Below are 15,428 nucleotides of genomic sequence, written 5' to 3'. Positions count from 1 at the left end.
TGGCTTTGTCAGCAAGCAGTGGTCCATCCTGAGTGTTTCTGATTTTGAGTTAAAGCCTCGAGAGATCACTGCCTCCACTCCATGGCCCCCACAGGCTAGGAAAGACGTGGCTTTGAAGCTGACTTGAGTCTGCAGATCAAACATACTTGCAGTCATTACTCAATGTTGGCAAAATTTAAGGAGTGGTGGGTAGATTCAAATCATTCCTATTACAGAGCTGACACAAACTTCGCCTGGTCTGAGTTTTCGGCAGGGTGAAGGGATCCTCCTGGGTTATCGGTGTTTGATTTTCAGTGAGTTTAGCTTTTCTCTCTTCACATCCATTTCTGATTTCAGAAATGTAGCAAGCTGACGTTTCAGATTAATTCCACTCATGCATTAGACTGGTTAGTGATGGAAGAGGAGCCGCAGAGGTCTGTTTTTGGAGAAGGAGACCCCAAGACTTTCAAGGTCTCTGCCTGCCTAAAAGTATCCAACCACAGTGGAAATTGGGATGAAACATATAGCCCTGCTTCTGATGTGTTTCCATGGCTTTTTGGTTTGGATGGAACAGAAAACCCAGAGCAAACAGTCTTTCTGAGGACATAAACTTCCACTTTTCATTTTTTTTTTTTCCAAGCTAGAGAAATGCCAAAGTTTTCCAACCTCAAAAGATTCTGATTTCAGATCTGCTCAAAATTTGCTGAAGGACTATGCATTTCTTATCTTGGCGGTTTTTGCTTGCTACTCCTGGTGAGTGTAAAAGTCTATTTCAGAGATTTCCACGGGGATGACTCTGATGGCGGTTCCCTATAGCAGAAGGCTTACTCCCAGCTGACAGAGCGTTTCTGCTTCTCGGCAGCACGTGTCAGTCAGTGCACTGCTCTGACACTAGAGAAAAATTTCTTCCCACTGATAACCTAAACCTGGTGCATATCAGAGGCTTAATCATGGTGAAACAAACCAGACAGTGTATTCTGCCCTCTCCTCTCACTGTCCTTTTTGATAATCTGCTAGTCTTAATTTCTTCCTGTTCAATTTCTTAGCTCTCTTATTAACCTTTGATTTAAAATTCCAACTGCACTTTCTGAAAGAGGGTACTTGCATCTTGGAGGCAAATCGGAAAACCAGCCCAACTGGGTCTTTGGTTGAATGTATTTGCCAGTGGTGAGACATAGTCACTGAAAACCAAACAAACCAAAAACCACCACCCCTCCCCAAACCAAGAGGGTGCTGGATCTGGGGAGGGAAGAATGTCTGCTCTGGGCTTGCCAGACACCACTGAGCTCAGCAGGTACCGCACTGGGAACTGCATTTGAAGAGGAGCCTGGCCCCGTTGGAGTCAGTGGCAGAGAGAGCTTTCAGCTTCCTGATGTGTTTAGTTTGACCTACAGCCTGATTTCAAGAGTGAATGCTTTTCACTGAGCATGGACTGAGAGAAGGGCATGCTCCCCCTTTTTGCCTTCCATCCGGGTCATCACTCACGGCTGTCCCTTGCCTGACTTTTGAAGGCAGCTGAGAGTCTGCCAGGTAAAATTCCAGGTACCGGGGACATGCCTTTGTGGGCGGAGAAAGCCCTTGCCCTCGTGAAGCTTTTGTTCTAGGAGGGGAGACTGAAACAAAATAACCCCTACCCCCCAAAGAATTTCCAGGATCATTTTTGATAGTGATCTGTGCCCTGGAGAGCGTGGTAGAGTGTAACTTGGCAGAGGGTGATGGAGGAGGAACGTTACAGGGGATGGCGAGGAAGGTCACGGGGATGGTGACATTGAGCTGAGCCCTGTGACACTTTGAGGAAGTGGCAGTCCGGGCACAGGGCAGAGCAGGTGCAAAGTCAAGAGGCTGGTGTGAGATGGCAGAGGTCCAGTGTGGCAGAGTGGAAAGAGTGAGGAGTGATGGGGAGATGACAGTGGAGCAGTGGTCTTTGCAGGTGGAGTCACGTTTGGAAGTCACTGGAGGAGGCTGGGATTGGCTATGACTGTGGTACCCAAGTGGAACTAGGTGCCTGTTGAGATCCCTTCCAAATGGATTCGGAAACTCCGATTGATGCCTCCATGGGCCGCGTGAGACTAGTTGCCAAACTTTCCATCAAATGAGTGTTCTGGTCTTTATTAATAGAGTTCTCATGACATGTGCAGAAGTATTGCAGCTGCAAGCAAGTGTTCCAGCCCTGTTTTGCAGAGAAAAGAGAGGATGGTGAGGTTCAATGAATTGGCTGCAAAGACTCAACAAGCCATGAGCAGCACCTGAAATAAAGCCCCACTGTGCTGGCTCCTCTTGCTCTAAGCGTGGTCCGACGATTTCTGCCTGTATCGCCTCATTATTATTCACTTAAATGGGTGCGATCTGAAAGGGAGCATTGTTTCAGAATCAATAAGGAGCCGAGTTCGTGTAGTACAGTGGGTGTCTGAACTTCAAGTACCTCCTTATCACCAACGCACAGCAGAGGATAGGTCCAAATAAAACACATTATCAGGCTCTGCTGAGTGTCCCAGCCCAGCAGCTGTATTAATGGAGCTCTTTATATCCCTTCCCTTATGAACTGGGTTTTCTCACTTTCATTTCTCTGGGAACTTCTAAAGACAGCTCTTGCTGAAGAATGACAAGGGTGTTTGAGGTGAACAGAAACCGTTTGCTCAATGGAGTTCATGCTTGCAACATGGGGGAAAAAATATGTAAGAAACGACCACTGCCCTTCTAAGATGGCAGGGAAGGGTTCAATGACCTGCTTTGTGGCATGGAATTCCAGATCATAAATTTATGGTGCTGGACTGACACCATTAGTATTGGCTTCATAAGTTTTTCTCCGAATCTACCTGTCTGCAATTACAAACTTAAAAAAAAAATTAACATGTTTTCGCCCTTAGAATCCTAGTAATTACCCATTGGATTTAGCCTGTGTGTGGTTATCAGAATTATGCCACTGGTGAAAACTTTTAGCAAAACTCTTTCTTGTGACCGACCTGCTGGTAGGTGATTGCTATGACTCGCTGGTAGGCACTTTCAGGATGAATGGTAGTTTCAAATAGTAAATAATCCTAACAAAGTCAAAATGAGCCTGCTTGGGATTTATTGTTATTGTGATTTTCTGTTGTTGTGATATCCCATTTTATATACCCATTGGCCTCATCCTCTCTATAAGTATGTTTTGCGTACTGTTTAAATATTTTCTTTTCTTTTCTTTTCTTTTTTTTTTTTGGCTGCGCATGTGGCACATAGAAGTTCTCAGGCCAGGAATCAAACCCGCACCACAGCAGTCAGCATGCCAAATCCTTAGCCACTTTGAACTCCCAAATGTTCAAATATTTTTCTGAGTCAACATTGAAGATTATAAAATAAAAATCTGGATTTCTAGCTCCTCTCGAAATACGAAAAGATCAGTCAGCACCAGATCTACCCAGGGCCTGTGTTTGCCCTGAATCCACAGTCCCCACCACTCCCTATTACTCTTGCCCGAGGCTGATGCCAGTCTGTGATTTATCATTACACTCATTTGTTTTAGGAGTAGAGAAATACTTTGTATGTGTGTCTTTATTTTATTATTATCATTATTATCTTTTTGCTTTTTAGGGCCGTACCTGCGGCATGTGGAAGTTCCCAGGCTAGGGGTTGAATCAGAACTACAGCTTCCAGCCTACACCACAGCCACACGGATCCACAGCAATGCAGGATCCGAGCCACCTCTGCAGCCTACACCACAGCTCACGGCAACACCAGATCCTTAACCCACGGAGCGAGGCCAGGGATTGAACCTGCAGCCTCATGGTTCCTAGTTGGATTCGTTTGTGCTGTGCCACAACGGGAACTCCTGTATCTGTGTCTTATGAAAAACAGAAGTAAAGCGATTTCCCCAGATGACTGCTTGACAAAATGGGGAGTGCTCTGTGTTTCATATGTTGAGAAATATCTGGTGACCAGGCTCATTGACAGTGCCCCCTAAATTCACTTGCCTTTGTCACACACCCACATGCATTTCGTCTCCAAGGAAAAGGTAACCTTCCCTACCTTTTCCATGAGTTCTCAGCTTAAATATCATCTCCCCATCCCCACTTTCCCTGATTCCTGTGTTAGATTCGGTGGCCCTGCTCTGTCCGGCTGACGCTTGCCTCATCACAACCATTGCCAGGCTTTCTTGTAATTACAGGTCAGACATCATCCTCTGACTCTTAAATTGTCTGAGGTCAGAAACTGTCTTTTCATTGTCGTCACCGCAATCTTAGGGACCTAGTAGGTGTGCAATATGTATTTGTTTTAATTAATTAATTTTGACCAAGCCCACAGCATGCAGCATTGCCAGGGCCAGGGCTAGGACCCAAGCCACAGCCATGACAATGCCAAATTCTTAACTGCGAGGCCACCAGGGAGCTTCCAACAATGTTTTTTTTAAAGAGTGAGCGAGGTCACTGCAATGTGGATTTTGAATAAAAATAAAATGTAATCTCATTTCCTTTGAGTCCTCAAAACAAGTTTTTAAACTCTTCATTATAGTTTCAACATAGAGTGACTGCTTCTGAGAAGAGGACTTTTTTTTCCTCTTTTAACTCCATAGCAGAAATTAGTTTAAACAACTGTTATAGAGATAGTACGATTCATGCAGTAAGTATGAACTGAGCACCTGCTATGTGCCATGTACTATTCTCATTGCTATGGATGCATCGGCTTCTCATGAAGCTTTTATCCTTGTGGAGCTGGGAGATGTGCAGACAATAAACATGTGCCAAACTTATGGTTACCAAAAGGGAGATGTGGTGGTGGGGGGGGTAAATTGGAGGTTGTGTGGGATTAACATATACACACTACTTTATATAAAATAGTAAAAAATAACCAGGACCTACTGTGTAGCACTGGGAAATCTACTCATTGCTCTGTTATAACCTATACAGGAAAAGAATCTGAAAAAGAGTAGATATATGTGTATGTATAACAGATTCACCGCATACCTGAAACTAACACAACGTTGCAAGTCGACTATAATAAAATTTTTTAAAAAACATGTAAAAACAGATAAGTTTGGGTATTGATAAACATTGCAAAGGAGTTGAAACAGGCAGGTGGACCAGAGAATGACTGGGGGGCGCGGGGTGTCAGGTGGAGGAAAGAGGCTCCCGTGGCCGAGGTTGTCAGGGAATATCTTTTCCGTGATCTGCTACTTGAACTGAGAGGTAAATGATGAGAAAATACCACCTTTAGGAAAATCTGGGAGACAAGTGCTCCAGTTACAGCAAGGAGCAAGTGCAAAGGGCCTGGGGATGGGGCCAAGCTTGTGTGTTTGAGAGACAAAGATGGGGCTAATGACGCTGGAGCTTGAGTGAGGAGCTGGCTATGAGACAAGGTCAGAGAAGAAGGAAGGATCTTAGAGGCCACACAAGAGCATGGACTTTTTTACTCCAAGAAGTGCTACACCTTTCACAGATGGGCAGACTCCAGATTTCTCTTGGCAGACAGAGGGGTGTCCTGGAGAAACTGTGGGCTTGAGAATGAAACAGACCTTGGCTTGAATTGCCTCTCCACCTTCTCCCAAGCATGACCTTCAGCGAGTCTTTCATTTCTTGGAGCTCAGATTCCAGCTGTAAAATAGGATTAAGGCTTTCAATGTGATTGATTCATGCCTTTGTCCATTCATCCCACAAACACTTCTTGCACTTCTGCTGTGTATCAGGCCCTGGAGGTAGACCCATCAAAAAGACAGATGGGCTTTTCCTGCTATCATGGAGCTCATGATGGCTGTTATGCAGGCGACAGTCACCTGATAGCAAGCACTAGATGTTAACTTCAGGTAGTGGTCTGTGTGATGAAGAGAAGACACAGAGCAGTGGATAAAGGAGACTGGGAAGGAGCTGCTTGACCTACTGAGTTGTTCCCATTTTACTTTTGAGGCCACTAGGGGTCAGAGACATTGAGGACTTTGTCAAGGTCACTCTGCCTATAAGAGGCAGAACCAGAAATCAAACCCTGTCTTTCTGGTTCCACAGTCTTTGTTCTTTCAAGACATGACATAGCTGGTTTTACTCCCCAAGAAGCAGAATAATAAATTACCTGTTTTGATTGAATGACTTTTATCTGCGAATTGGGAATTGATGCCCAAACCACCCAGGTGACGGCTTCATGCCAGGCTCCACTGCACACGGGTTGACAGAACTTCAGCATTTCTTTGGAATTATGTGGCTGCTAAAATGACCTGGGATGGAGTATGGCACCCGGCTTGCAGTCTGAGTGGACCCCATTCCCACAGTTCCCTCCATCTACTGTAGCCCTCAGGGTCTCCAGGGCACTTTCCTGCCTCCTAGTTCATGTGATGCCCAGGCCAACCCTTTGACGAAATGGCATTCCTCCTGCATCATAGATGGAGACCCTGAGGTTCTGAAGAGTAAACTGACTTCGCTGTGCTGAGCAGATATCAGGGGGCTGGGGCACGACTGGAATGCGTTCTTCAAGGTCTAATCTTAGGCTTTCTATCTCCTTGATTCTTCCCAGGGGCCTTCCTACCTCCGGATGTTCTCCTTCTCCCCAAGCCTATAACCCTAGGGGGATACTTTCCAGTGACACATCTTAAGAAATACATTTTGATTGTAGGGGTGGGAGCTGATCTAAGCAGAAGACCCCATGGTTTGACTTGAAGACTTAATACCTTTAGTAGTGACACTTCCAAGAACAACCGGGAGTTCCTGCTGTGGCAAGGTGTGTTAAGAACCTGACTATAGTAGTTCAGGTTGCTGGGGGAGGCACAGGTTCAATCCCTGGCCAAGTGGCAGTGGGTTAGAAGATCTGGCATGGCCACAACTGTGGCATAGGTCACAGCTGTGGTTTGGATTCCATCCCTGGCCCAGGAACTTCCACATGCTGCAGGTGCAGCCATAAAACAAAACAAAACAAACAAAACCCACAAAAAAACCTCATCCAGTGGGTGGGGAGAACTTTATTTATTTATTTATTTGGTTTAGGGAGCCTTTCTCTAGGAATCGAGTGTGGTTTTAACCCAAACATTTTGAAGACATTAGTCTTATCCAGAGCTGCTCTTGCTTTTGAAAGACTGATTATTTTTTAAAAAACTTTTAATGAATGAAAAGGATTCTTGAATATATGCAGTGGGGCTTTGGGGAGTGGAGTGGGGGTGGAGGCCACTAGGGAAAATGTTCATGCCTCCCCCATCCCTAGGTCTTCAGGCACCTGCTCCTTGCCTTCTGATCCATCCTCCCTGTCTCTTAGGAGGCTAACCTACACCCTGGCCAGGAAGTATCTGGTTTTGCAAGATGGCACTAAACCCTAGTGTGGCTTCCCTCTTTCTCCTCTTCCTGGAGCACCTCATTCAGACCCACAGCGACCATTTCACTCCAGAGGGGGAGAGCCACAACCTTCTTCCCGTCAGACTTTGCCTTTCAGCCGAAGAGCTGACTGTCTATTAGCTATTTTCTCTTGCATCTCTTGAAGAAAGCTCCATTGCAACTTGTCGAGACAGATTTTCACTCCCCAGACCCATTGTTTTTCTAGTGATTTCTGTCTCAATGAGTATTACTGCTATCTATCCCATTACACAAGCCAGGAAATGAGGAATTAGTGCTTCATCTCCAGCCCAGATCTAGTTCAGCCCCGTTTTAGCTCCTAAATAATCTGGTATGTACACAGTCCTCTCTCTGTCCCCCCCACCCCAGTCCAAGGTGCTCCAAGCACCCCTTTACCCTGCTCCCTGCTCATCACAGGGCAGCCAGACAGGTCCTTTCAGAGGGCAGAGCTGGTCATGTGACCTCATGGCTTAAAACCCTCCAGTTGTTTTTTAGTTAGAATAAACATGGAATTCCTTGACTTTCCCTACAGGGACTTGTTGAGTCTGGACCCTTCTACCTTTGTAACCTCATCTTAGCTATGTTCGTCCATGTGCTCTCTCCTCCAGCCATGCTGGTCTTTTTTCCTGCCTACGACACCATAGCCTCCTTTCACACGATTCCCTCTGTCTGGATCACTCTTTCATTCTGTCTTTGCTTGGTTGAGTCATATTCACCCTGTGGTTCCCAATTTCTCTTCTCTTTTTTTTTTGATGTTTTCATTTGTATTTTTTTGTTGTTTCCTGGAAGTACAGTTGACGTACTCGGTTGCGATAACTTCTGCTGTACAACAAAGTGATTCAGTTACACACGTACACACATCTACTCTCTTTCAGATTCTTTTCCCACATTGATGATCACAGAACACTCCGTGGAGTTCTCTGTGCTCTACAGCGGATCCCCGTAGGCGAATCATTCCATATACCTCCGTGTGCATAGACCAATCCCAAGCCCCCGGTCTTATCACTGTGCAGGCACGTTGTTCCCTGCCAGGCTGAATTCCTTCATTTACAGACTCTGCGATGCTCTCCTGCCACTTGGAAGCCCTTTTCCTACTTACGGCTTTAAAGTTTTATTCATGGGATTATTAATCTCTCTCCTCCACTAGCCTGTGACTTTCATGAGCACAGGGACCCTGCGTGCCTTTGCCCCAAACACAAGTATAGTAGCTGACGTTGAGGACTGAGCAGAGGTCTCCTTACCATGAACAGTCACTGGAAATTAATACCCCCTCTAAGTTCTGAGGGTCCAGTGGTATCAATCCCAGAGAGCCGGTTTGGAGTCATTGACCTGAATTTCTTTTCCTACCGCCACCTCCGCCACCCCCATCCCTGTCCCCATCGTCACCACTGTCACCTCCAGCACCAGCCCTACCATCCTCATCACCAGCTCTGGCATCCGAGTGAGACCACTGTCACTTCCCTATTATGTGACCCAACCAATTGTTCATCGGTTTCTTGGAAACATCTAGAGTTCTGATGAAGTTGTCTCAGATATTTATACTATATTGTTTGTGAAGTATCTTTTTAACTAAAAAAAAAAAAAATAGTATTTTTGCTTCAGGCCTTAGAGAGGTTAGATCTTCAGGTTGAAACACACACACATCCTCCCAAAGGTAAGAACTGGGATCTCATTTACTCACATAACAGATATTTCTTGAGTGCCTTACATGTAAGGTGCTCTACTAGAGGCCGAGAATACTGGGCCCTCAGGGAACTTATGTTACAGTGAAGGAAATAGGCAATAAACAAATAAATTAAAAACTGTATATGAGGAAGGTAAACACTAGAGTGAAAACAAAGTGATATAATAGAGCCTGAGGGGGCTACTTCAGTTTGCATAGGGCTATTAACTTATTTTGCAATGTAACAAGCAGCATTCAAATCGCAGTGGCTTATGAAAACAACAAGGATTTGTTCTGAGATGGCTCCTTTATGGGTTCTTCATTGATTTTGGATCGGGGATTATCTGGACATATTTTTGTTAGCAGAAGCAGGGGGTTAGTTAGTGGAAAGGTGTCATCGTTCTTAAGGCTTCAGACCTGGTCCACTGTCACTTAAACCCGCCTTTCATGATCAAAGCAAATCGTGTGACCCACACCGGGGAGAAACGTTGCTCCTCCCTCCAGGGAGAGGCCCTGAAAAGACCCCCGGAGGAGGGTGGATGTCTCCTCCTCTTCCTGGGAACAGAGAGTTGGGAATGCACCCTGGAGAGCTTGGGAGCCCTCAGCGTAGGTGACATGCCAGGCCAGACCTACACAAAGAGAAGGAACCAGCCTTTGATTACCTTGAGGAAGAGATCCGGGTAGAGCGCCCAGCGGGAGGGTGTTCCCACCCCAGGAACAGGCTTGGGGGATTGGGTGAAACAGAATAGAATCAAGTGTGGCTGGAGGAGGGTGGCAAGAGGGAGATTTGGAGGGTCAGCAGGTGTCTGATCGTGGGGGGCAGGAGGGGGACTGACAGGTCAAGAGTGAGCGTCTGGGTTTTGCAATGAGAGGAATGGGTGTGACATGTGTACTTCCATCTCAAAACCCCAGCCTCGTGCGGTGCCTATTGTCTGGCAGGCAGGCAAGAAGGGTCGGTCAGCTTTGAAAACCTCTAAGGATGCCCTGACACCCCCCCCCCCCCCCCCGCCTCCACCCAGAGACTTTTTCTCAAGGGATTGACAAGCTGCCCTAGGAGACTGCAGGATAACGTAACCCAAGCTCCGGTCCTTCACCCTGGAGCCGGGCGTGGACCCTCTGTTTCTCAGGGCTGCGCTTCCCCAGGGAGCCGGTTGACTTTACTGGAGAAAGAGAGATCAGGGTGGGGGCCCCAGATTTGTACACCACTCTGCCACAACCTCCTAATTCAGAGCAGAAGCCTCAATAAGGAATCACTTTAGAAGAAAGGCTGTGCTTTAATTTATTGTTTTTTTTCCCTCAAAGTTTAAACATTCTCTGCACTTGAGTGGCTGTTGCTTATGCATCTGACTTATTTAGGCAATTTGCTATTGTGTGTGTGGTCCAATCCAGCCTGCTTCAGTGAAGTGTATGTTAGATGCTTGGAAATTGTCCAATGGGCATTGCGTGTGTGTGTGTGTGTGTGTGTGTGTGTGTGTGTTGGGGGGGGGGGAGGGAGAAAAGATGGTGAGAGAATTTTTGACTAGCAACCCAAGCATGATATTCACAGATGAAGAGTATACATTTAATTTGAAGAATGGATTTTTTTTTTTTTAAATGTTGGCTATTGTCAGTCACATTGCAAGCACAGTGACATGGTTTAAATTAGCGTGGTGGAAGCAGTCTACTGCAGAGGAGGCGTGACTGAATTATTAAGCGCCATCTATGAAGACCAAGCACGAAACCATCTCAGCAAATAGAGAAACGTTATGTGGAGTTTTTTGCCAGCTGTGTCCCTGGTCATCGAGCACAACATGTTACAGTTTTGTGCCCAGGGACTATTTTGGGAAAAAAACACTCATTTCATCAAGGGTACAGCTTAAAGTTTGAAATTTTGTTTGGATCATCTGCCACGAAGTTGGCGTCCAAAAATTCAATATGAAAAATGTTAAGAGAATTGGAAACTAAGGCAGGAAGCATGGCTCACCAGATTTTAACTCTTACTAACTTGTTGGAGAAGAGTATTACTGAGTAATGCTATCACGTTAATGATTTAGACTTTGTTCCTGGACTGTAATTTCTGTGAGGTGCTGGTGGCTAAGTAGAAATTGCAGCTGCTTTAAAAAAAGTAAAAGTGTTGGAGTTCCCCCTGGGGCACCGTGGGTTAAGAAGCCTACGGAAGTGGATCGGGTTGCTGAGGAGGTGTGGCTTCGACCCCCAGCTGGGTGCAGTGGGTTCAAGGATCCAGCTTTGCCGTAGCTGTGACCTAGGTTTGGCTCGGATTTAGTCCCTGGTCTGGGAACTTCTACATGCTATGGGTGTGGCCATTAAAAACAGGTGTGGGGGAGTTCCCGTCGTGGCACAGTGGTTAACGAATCCGACTAGGAACCATGAGGTTGCGGGTTCGGTCCCTGCCCTTGCTCGGTGGGTTAACGATCCGGCGTTGCCGTGAGCTGTGGTGTAGGTTGCAGACACGGCTTGGATCCCGAGTTGCTGTGGCTCTGGCGTAGGCCGGTGGCTGCAGCTCCGATTCAACCCCTAGCCTGAGAACCTCCATATGCTGCGGGTGCGGCCCAAGAAATAGCAACAACAACAACAACAACGACAAAAAAAAAAAAAAAAAAAAACCAAACCAGGTGTGGGGAGGGGCTAAGATTAAATCTTTTTTTTTTTTGTCTTATTAGGGCTGAACCGTGGCATATGGAGGTTCCCAAGCTAGGGGTCTAATCAGAGCTGTAGCTTCCGGTCTACACTACAGCCAGCACAACACCAGATCCAAGCCAGGTCTGCAACCTACACCACAGCTCATGGCAACGCCGGATCCTTAACCCACTGAGCAAGGCCAGGGATCAAACCCACAACCTCATGGTTTCTAGTCAGATTCGTTTCTGCTGTGCCACGATGGGAACTCCAGATGAAATCTTGATTTGGCGTTCTCTAGTGGCTCAGCAGGTTAAGAATCTGGCATTGTCACTGCAGTGGTTTGGGTCATTGCTAGGGCACGGGCTCAGTCCCTGGCCTGGGAACTCCCACATACCCCGAGGGTGCGGGGTGTAGGGGGCTGAGAATCAAGACATAGGGGCGGTGTGAGCTTGGGGTAGTCACCTTACTTTGTGCCTGTGTTTACTTGTTTGTAAACCGAGAGTGGCTGTGCATACCCTACACACTTAGAAGAAGTGAGTTTGTGTTTGCAGAAGCCTTTTTAAACGTGCAAGTATGCACCCATATAACTTTTACCAATGGTCATGACACGTTGAGGGTCACCGCTGAGCACCACAGATAGGCAGAGTTAAGAACCTCCACGTTTTTGAAAATTCCCGGGAGCTATTTAACTGAACAAACCAAAGAAACAGCCAGGGCAAATGTTTCAGCTCCAGCTCTGGGGGAGTGGACTTGGAAGACGGTGGGAAGCAGATTGGGACCAAGGGCAAAGGAAAAATAAAATCAGAACACATCTGCAACAGGTTTCAAGCGGATGTTCTTCTGAACCTCTCATACGCCGGTAAAGTACTTGGAGCCCCTCATTTTGTTCTCATTTCCACATGTCATAGGCTCATCAGCTTGGGGTGATAAACAGCCCCTCTCAGAGACAGAAGCATCTGAGATGAGGAGCAGCCGCAGGTGAGGGGCGTGGGAGGAGGTTGGGGACCCAAGACAGGTGTGAGATCTTGAGGATAGCTCCCTCCCATCTCAAACAAACAGGGGCCCGGCAAGGCTAGGAGCATGACATCGTCCCTCAGCGTCTGTTTATTGCCCTGGTGAACAAAAGGACAAATGGAGAGAGGAGACGGGGGCCCGGAATCCAATTCTGCGCCTTCTTGAAGTTCCAGTTGCAGTTCCTTTTTGTGTGGCTTTTCACCAGGTAGGTGTCCTTTTCACCCTGGTTCTTACAGTTTCTACCACTGGGGAGAATCCTTTGGGCCTTTCTTTACTTATTTCTTTCAGTCTGTTTTTATTTTTAGTCTTTTTAGGGCCCCACCTGCTGCATAGGTTCCTGGGCTAGGGGTCGAATCGGAGCTGTAGCTGCTGGCCTATGCCACAGCCACAGCAATGCCATACCTGAGCCACATCTGTGACCTACACTACAGCTCAGGGCAATGCTGGATCCTTAATCCACTGAGCAGGGCCAGGGATTAAACCCATGTCCTCATGGATACTAGTTGGGTTCGTTAGCACTGAGCCATGACAGTGACGGAGGAACTCCTCAGGCTATTTTTAAAACAGGAGGTTTTTCTCTGGGGTGTTGGCTCTGTACCAAGGGCTGCCCATTGCCCTGAAGGCTCCAAGAAGAAAGGAGATCCTCTAGGGATCTCCTTGAGTTCACTGCCGGGAGGGAGGAGTCAACATAAAAGCCAACAGTCAACATCTCTCCAAAGAAGATACAGACATGGCCAACAAGCACATGAAAAGATGGTTCCTTATCTTTTAGTCAGTAAGGAACTGCAAATCCAACCCATCATGAAATCCCACTTCATACCCACCAGGATGGCTATACCTAAGTGAACAGAAGACAATAAGTGTTGGTGAGGGCGTTGGAGAAATTGGAACCCTTATGCAGTGCCAGTGGGAATGTAAAATAGTGCGGCCACTATGGAACCCAGTTTAGAGGTGCCTTAGCAAGTTAGACATAGAATTAGCAGATGACCTAGCAATGCCACTTCTAAGTCTGTGCCATAAAGACCTGACAACCGGTGTTCAAATGAAAACTTACACATGAATGTGTCATAGCAGCACTATTTACAATAGCCCCAAACTGGAGACATTCCAAATGCCAGTCAGCGGATGAATGGATAAAACAAATGTGGTATAAATCCATACAAGGGAATATAACTCAGTCAGAAAAAGGAGTGGAGTACTGACACTTGCTACAATGTGGAGGAACTTCAAAAATACCAGGTTGGGGAGTTCCTGTCGTGGTGCAGTGGTTAATGAATCTGATTCGGAACCATGAGGTTGCGGGTTCGATCCCTGGTCTCGCTCAGTGGGTTAAGGATCCAGCGTGGCTGTGAGCTGTGGCATAGGTCGCAGACACTGCTTAGATCTGGTGTTGCTGTGTCTGTGGTGTAGGCCACTGCTACAGCTCCAATTGGACCCCTAGCCTGGGAACCTCCATACGCCACGGGTGTGACCCTAGGAAAGACAAAAACAAAAACAGAACACCAGGTTAGATGAAAGATTTAAGACTCAAAAGCTACTTATCGGATAATTCTATTTACACAAAGTACCAAGACTGGGTAAATCCAGAGAGACAGAATGACTGGGGATTACTAGGGGCTGAGGGAGGAACGAATCAGGAGTGACTGCGTAATGCACACAGAGTTTCCTTTCGGAGTGATGAAAAGGTCTAGAACTAGTGCTAATGAATGCATCAGATTGTGAATGCACTCAATGCCACCAAATTACACACTTTAAGTGGTTTATGTTATGTTATGTGAACATGACTCCAATCAAAATAAGCAAATTAGTTAAACAGAACTCCAGTATCTCTTCATGGCTTATTGAGGGCTTTCAGAGAAGAGTAGTCCTTGCACTGTGGGAACATGGGTGGAGAGAGCCTGTCTCTGTCTGGGGTGTTGAGTGGGACAGGTGTGTGGAAGGAGGTGGCCTCATCCAGGTAGCATCTTGGAGAGAAAGGGAGTGTACTCCAGCTAGAGGCAGAGATGCAGGCAAGATAGGGGAGTTGGAACAAGCATGGTGTGTTTTGGGAACATGAATCTTTTTGCAGGGCTGGTGAGTAGGACCAGCTTGAGATAGTGGAGTGGGAAAAAAAGCAAACAACCAATTACTGACCATTTACTATGTGCCAGGCACCCTGCTAAGGGCTTTGCATCAGCTAGGTCATTTAATCCTATCAACAATGCTGGTATATTTCTGATCTTACCTAAGATGAAACTGAGTGTACGAGGAGGTCATTTGCCCAGTGTTGTATGGAATCTTCTCTTGTACAACCACATGAGAAAAACACACACTCAGGAGGGAGGTAAGAAGGGGAGCATGCAGCTCTATCTGCCCTAGTTAATGCCACTTCACTAGATGTTCAACGGTGTTTTCAGGGATGGCAGGAGAAGCTTTGTTCTTGGGATCCAAACATAAACCCACATTATCATAGGTAGCCTTCTCTAGTGAGACAAGACCAATAGGCTATATGTATAGGAAGAGATTTAGTATAAGGCTCATGGAATTATGGAGGCCGAGAAGTCCCCTGATCTCCCAGCTGCAGCTGGAGACCCAGGAAAGTTGGTGGTGTAATGAAGTCTGAGTCTCAAGGCCTGAGAACCAGGAGTGCCCAGGGCAGAAAAGACCCACGTTACAGCTCCAGCCATCAGGCAGGAAGGACCGAATTCTGCCTCCCTCCTCGTTTCTGTTCTAATCAGCCCCCCAGCCGATTGGGCGATGCCCACCCACATGGGGAAGGCAAACTGCTTTCCTGAGGCCACTGATTCAAATGCTAATTTTATCCAGAAACATCCTCACTAACACATCCAGAAATAATGTTTATCCAAGTATCTGGTTTCCCCATGATCCAATCA

The sequence above is a fragment of the Phacochoerus africanus genome, chromosome 15, assembly GCF_016906955.1.
Source record: "Phacochoerus africanus isolate WHEZ1 chromosome 15, ROS_Pafr_v1, whole genome shotgun sequence".
NCBI lineage: Eukaryota > Metazoa > Chordata > Mammalia > Artiodactyla > Suidae > Phacochoerus > Phacochoerus africanus.
Note: the sequence above shows the minus strand (reverse complement) of the source record.